Genomic DNA, 6,380 nt, shown 5'->3' with positions numbered 1-6,380 from the left:
TCCTTCTTGGTAAATAATTTCAGATCTATGGCCAGGGCCTCTCCTAGGGGAGTGGGGGAGTTTCTGAAGCCCTGTGGCAGTCTGGTCTGGATCTAAGCCAGCTAACCTGAGGACTGTAGGTGCTTGTAACCCTGGTCTTTGTCACCCGCCAGTAGGCTTTTCTTCTTTCCTTTTGGGGCACTCTCTTTTCTAGTACCCCTTCTCTCTGCAGTAGGCACACTGGTCTCTAGACTTCAAATGGCCTTTCTTCCCCTTTTTCTGGACATTTGAAGTTGGGGCTACTAGGGCCGTTTGTGCAGCCTCTGGTTGGGGCAAATCCTGGGGTGGACTATTCACCGCGGATGGAACGGATGGGGGCAGTGTGTCTGGGCCTATCAGCACCGCTGGCGACACAGGCAGAGGCCTGAGATATGGGGGAGGAAGCTGTGGTAAGTCATCCTTGGGGGGTGTCCCTGATATATGGGATCTTCGGTCCTCGGGCCACTCGGACACGGGTCTGGGGTGGGGAGGCTTTTTTCCCACAGCCCACTATGGGATTCTCCTTCTGGCCTGCAGTCTCTATTTTCTTTTCTTAGGCAATCTGGTGGCTCCCTGCTCCTGGAAGGTATCTGGTTTCCTAAAGGACCCACTGCCAGGTCCACCAGCACAGACCCAGGAGGTCTTCACAGCTCGCTCCTGGCTCAATCACGGGGCTTGGCTGGGACAGCCCTGCTTGTCTTCCTGGTAACCCCCTTTTCAGGACTAGGTTCAGGGGGCCATGTGGGCCTCAGCCACCTCCTGTCCCTCCAGCGAATGGGGGGGGTCACTGCCTGCTGCCTCACTGCTCTGTTATACTGGGGCATATTTTAGAGAGGCCAACCCCTTTGAGCAGGGTCTCTACTCTGCCACGAGAGACCAGCAGGAGCAGGAATCTTGGTCACAGATGAGGGTCTTTGCTTCCCCAGTTCTGACAGATAGTTTCCAGAGCATATAGGGGAGGCAGACTGATAGGCGGCTCTTCCTCTGGCTCTCCTTTGAAAATGGGGGGGCAGCGTGTTCCTCTTGACCAGGCGACTAAAACACTGGATTGCACCACTTTTCACCATCTGCCAGCCTTTCCCACTGTCTTAGGCTTCTGACCTGCACCCTGACAGCATGTCCTGCACTAATTCCTGCCAGTGGTCTATATAAACATACTGATTGGTGTGTCCTGGCTTGCCTGTTACTATGAGGTGGACTGTCCTAATTATACCCAAGCTTAGTGTTTTTTCAGGGGGCCAGCCTACTCCAAATGTTGGCTACTCAGAGGTGCAAAAGACCTCTAACTGACCGTCATTTATGCTCAGATCCTGGCCTCGGAATCAGTCAGAGTTTTGTAGCATGCAATCTAACACAGTGGAAGGTCCCCCGCCCATGGTGATCCTCCCAGAATGATGCAGACAAGCAAAGGGAAGGGGGTTTCATTTCAACCGCCTGGCCTGCTCTCTCGCAGGACGAAGTCGGTCTTGGCTAAGGTTGCCCCAGCAGAATTCAGGGTAGCTGCCAACCTTTATGCCGTATGACCTGACACAGGAACTGCAGGTTGGGGCCCACTCTTGCTCCGTAGGACCAGCCCGTGGAGCCACAAACACAGTCACTCACACTTTCACTCTCAAGCACTCCAAGTTTAAACAATCCCTCCCCCCTAATTTCCCAGCGGCCGGACTGGAACTGCCTCAGGATGGTCGGCCTCAGGATGAATCTGACCCAGATTCAGGTCCCTCCCCGAGTGAGGGTCAGGAGGTCGGACTTAGCATGTATCCGACCCAGATTTCTGATTTGAGGTGATCAGCCTCTCTCCAGTCTCAAGTCAGGTCCCCAGGGCTCTTATCAATTTGGCACCTCTGGTCTCAGGTCAGGTCTTAGTCCAAATCCCTTGCTTCCCACCTGGAGTGTGGGCTGACAGCTATCGCCCCACGTGGACGGGGTCTGAGAAATCTCAGGGCACGTGCACCCCTGCTTCCCCAGTTGGACCTCCGGCTGCCTCCCCACTTATCCAGTCAGCAGTAAGTCAACCAGAATTTGTGTAAGGTCGCTTCCCGGTCAGGGAACCAAATGTTACAGAAAAATGAAGCAACCAGACACTGAGAGATTCTGGAGTATGAGGTTTATTACCGTGCACGGGCCCAGAGAGTTCAATCTCCAAATTCTGAGCCCCAAACAAAGGATTCTTGGGGTTTATATAGCCTACGGGGTCTTCCTGTCTACCTAGCAAAGCGAGATACAGAAGCAGAATGCAGTAATTAGTTCTATCTATGGGGCAGAAGCAGAGTACACAGACTGAATGTGAAAATTAGTTCTATCAGAGGGGGTGCTAGCCCCAGTCCTTGTGACTATCCGGCTGTTTGCTTTTCCCAGATGGCCTTATCACTCTCACAGGGCATCTGGGATTTGGGTGAACAAAGGTCTTCCAAAGCTTCCCACATCAATAATTGTCCTCCTGAGATCTACTGTCAGGGAAGGTTTCTAAGACCCCTTTCTCCTTCTGGACCATTACATGCTTCACTGTAGAACTACTTACACAGTTCCAACAAAGCAAACAAAGATTCAGAACAAAAAGAATACAGATGGCATAAAGACCAGTTATTTCGCCTGCTCTCGCCCACCATTCCAGTTCCATTATTAAAAAAGAGCAGTCACAACCAAGTTTTTCAGTCAAAAATACCTTCGTGTTTCTGTTCCCTTCTCACTTCATTTCCTTTTGACCTCTACGGGCATGACTAGGTGTCTGATACCCTCAAGAGTGCGGAGAAATCCTTAGAGACTGGGAAAATTCGAAAGCCTCACTCTCTCGCACCTGAGGGGATCGGTATGCCACTGACAATTATCGTCCTGGTGGAGTCACCAAAAACTGTTACCAAACAACATGTCCAAGGGAGGGGAAATATTTGGCCCATCTAGGGATGTGAAAAACTGCTACACAACAGGGGTCCCTCCCAAAAACAAAATACTAATACTTACTGGGCTCTTCTCTCCGCTGCCAATTGGAAAGACATCTCTCAATGCCAGAGATTTGTGGAAAGGAAACAAAATGTTTATTTAATGCTATTTAGGCTTAATGCCTCCACTAAAATACCAAAGTCCTTTAGGGCATACACCTACACCCACACAGCTCCCTTCTCCCATTGTCCCAACTCTGGGTACCGTAAACCAGGAAAAGAGCCCACGTCTGTGTTGCAGGCCGCTGTTACCATCAGCTGTGTCACGGTGCAGGCAGGATCTCTCTCTAGTTAATCCAAAGTACTGTGGTACCCTCTCACGATCCACTGGAAAGAGTTCTTTGTACCCAGTTCCAGTCAAAGTCTCTCCTGCTTTCCAAGACCCGTGGCCAAAGGGGGCACCCCAAAGCCACATGGGCTTCTTCTACCAAAGCTGTAGGGGTCCACACTCCACCAAAAGCATGTGGCTTTCTTCTTCACCTGGCTGCAGGGATCTCCATTCTGGCAAAGCTGTGTGGTTTTCTCTTTCACCTGGGAAAGAGGGGGTCCACACTCTACCAAAACCACATGGTTCCGTCTTCATCTGGCCAAGCAGGGACCCTTCATTTTCTGGAGCCAGTCTTTCCCAAGCTCCCACACAGGCACTCTCACTAAGGAGCACAGCCCCTTGTTCCATCCTGGGTAGCAGCCACTCACTTCTCCCTGGCCCAAAACTTAGCCACAACTATTTAACATATCTATGAAACCAGTTGAAGGTTATAGGTATGTTAAATGACTGTTCCAGAGGTTAGCTGCAAAACTGTTGCTATGTAAAACAGCTCTCAGTGGCCCTTCTCTATTGGTCCCTTCCCCCTAGGGTGTGGGGAGGTTAGGACATCTTATATGTCTCTCCAATATTCCTACACACTTTGAATTCTGGACACCATTCCAACTCTTTTTTTTTGCCCCCCCTTGGCTGCATCCTGTATCAGTACTCTTTCACTTTGCTGAAAACTGCGAGGCTCTCCCCTACATGACTGCAGGGATCCTCACTTTGCCCCAAACCACATGGCTCTCTCCTCACCTGGGCAGTTATCCCCTCATGTCCTGGAGCCAATCTTTTCCAAGCTCTCATACAGGCCCTGTAACTCAGGGGAGCAGCCCCTAGTTACATCCTGGGTAGAAGCCACTTCCTTCTCCCTTGCTCAAAACTTGGCCACAGCTATTTAACATATCTATGAAACCAATTAATGGTTATAGATATGTTAAATTATCATTCCATTCCAGAGGTTAGCTGCAAAACTATTGCTATGCAAAGCAGGTCTCAATAGCCCTGGTCTCAATGGCCCTGTCCTTTCCCCCTGGGAGAGTGAGTACATCTTAATATTTCCTGGACACCCTGAACTCTGGACCTCATCCCAAATCCGTTTCTGGGCCCCCCTTTTGGCTGCACCCTATATCAAGACCACAGGACTTGAAGCTACAAGCCAACATCAATGAAAAAATTGAAAAATATTCAATATCATGGAAACTGAATAAAATGCTATTAAATAATAAGTGTATTGGTTAAGAAATTAAAAAGTTACTGGAAATAAGTGAAAATAAACTCATGACACTCTAAAACCTATGGGACATAGCGAACGCAGATCTCTGAGGTAAGTTCATAAGAGCACTGGCCTCCCTAAAAAAAAATAGAAATATTTCAGATAAACAACTAAACCCTATATCTACAAAAACTACATGAACAACAGCAAACAAATCTCAGAGAGAGTGGAATGAAGGAAAAAAAAAAACAAGATCAGAGCAGAATTAAATGACATGGAGACTAAAAGAACATTTAAAAGTATCAATAATTCCAGGAGCTTGTTCTTTAAAAAAATAAACAAAACCAACAGGCATTTATTCAGACTTATCAAAAAAATATAGAAGATCCAAATAAATAAAGTTAGAAATAAAACAGGAGAAACTGCAACTCATAACACATAAATTGTAAGAAATTACTAAGAACAATTATATGCCATGAAAATTGAAACCTGAGTGAAATGGATAAATGTTTAAAAACACATAATCTTTGAAAACTAAATCAAGTAGAAGCAGAAAGTCTGAACAGACAGGTAACACCTGGTGAATTTGAAACAGTAATCAAAAAAAAAATTTCAGGCACACAAAAGCCCTGGACTGGACATTTCACAGGAGAATTTTACAAAATATTTAATAAAGAGTTAATCCTTGTACTTTTCAAATGATTCCAAAAATATCCAAGAAGGGAAAAGACTCACAAACTTTTTAATGAAGTTAGCATCATCTTAATCCCCAAAACAGGTAAAGACTCACCAAAGAAAAAGAAAAACTATAGGCCAATACCTCTGATGAACATAGATGTTAAAATTCTCATCAAAATATTGGCAAACATCAAAAAAATAAAATATTGGCAAACAAAATGCAATAATGCAATAAAATCATCATACGCCAGGACCAAATGTGACTTATCCCAGTGATGCAAGGATGCTACAATATACACAAATTCATAAATATAATATATCACGTAAACAAAAGGAAATAAATAATCACAAGACAAAAGGGAAGACAAATGATCATATCAACGGATGCTGAAAAAGCATTTGATAAGTTACAACACCCATTTATGGGAGAAACACTGAAGAAAGTGGGAGCAGAGGACTTCCGCCAAGATGGAGGCATAGGTGGATGTTCCGTGCCTTCTCACACAACCAAGTTTAGAGACAACTAAATATTAGCAACAGAAAACATAGCCAGAACATGGAAAATTGAACTTTTCGGAAGTCCATTAACAACAAATTCTTCAGCCTGACCGGTAAGGGGCGAAACCAGGGGCTGGTGAAGCCGGGTTGCACAGGAGGACTCGGTCAGACGGACTCAGGTGCGCAGAGTCCAGACGTGCGGAATCCAGGCGCAGGGTTGAACCTAGTGAGCGACCTAGCAGGCGACCAGGGGAGCGACTGCGGGGGAGACAGCGGGGGAGCAGTGCTGCGTATTGACTGTGGTCGTGCATTTGTGCGCGGGTGGACAGGCGAGGGAGTTGGTGGTTGGACCGGGGCCCAGCGGGTCCCCGCAGCAAGCAGCAGTGGAGGGCGCCGCCATTTCCCTGCTCTGACCCCGCCTCCACATACAGCGTCATAACCCAGAGACTCTGAGTGGCCCGGCCCTGGTGAACCACCTAAGGCGCTGGTCCACACCCAGCTGTAAGAAACAGCAGAGGGTGCCGCCATTTCCCCGCTCTGACCTCGCCCCCACATAGAGTCACAACCCAGAGACCTGGGAGTCCATGGCACCACTTCTCACACTTAAAGGGCCAGAACAGACCAAAAATATCGCAAGAACATCTCAAAGCCCCAGAGCCTATAGATCTAAGCGATGAAGAAATAGCAAAACTCTCAGACGCACAGTTTAAAACACTGGTGATCA

The sequence above is a fragment of the Artibeus jamaicensis genome, unplaced genomic scaffold, assembly GCF_021234435.1.
Source record: "Artibeus jamaicensis isolate MK-2021 breed Jamaican fruit bat unplaced genomic scaffold, CSHL_Jam_final contig_752, whole genome shotgun sequence".
In the NCBI taxonomy this organism is placed as follows: Eukaryota; Metazoa; Chordata; class Mammalia; order Chiroptera; family Phyllostomidae; genus Artibeus; species Artibeus jamaicensis.
Note: the sequence above shows the minus strand (reverse complement) of the source record.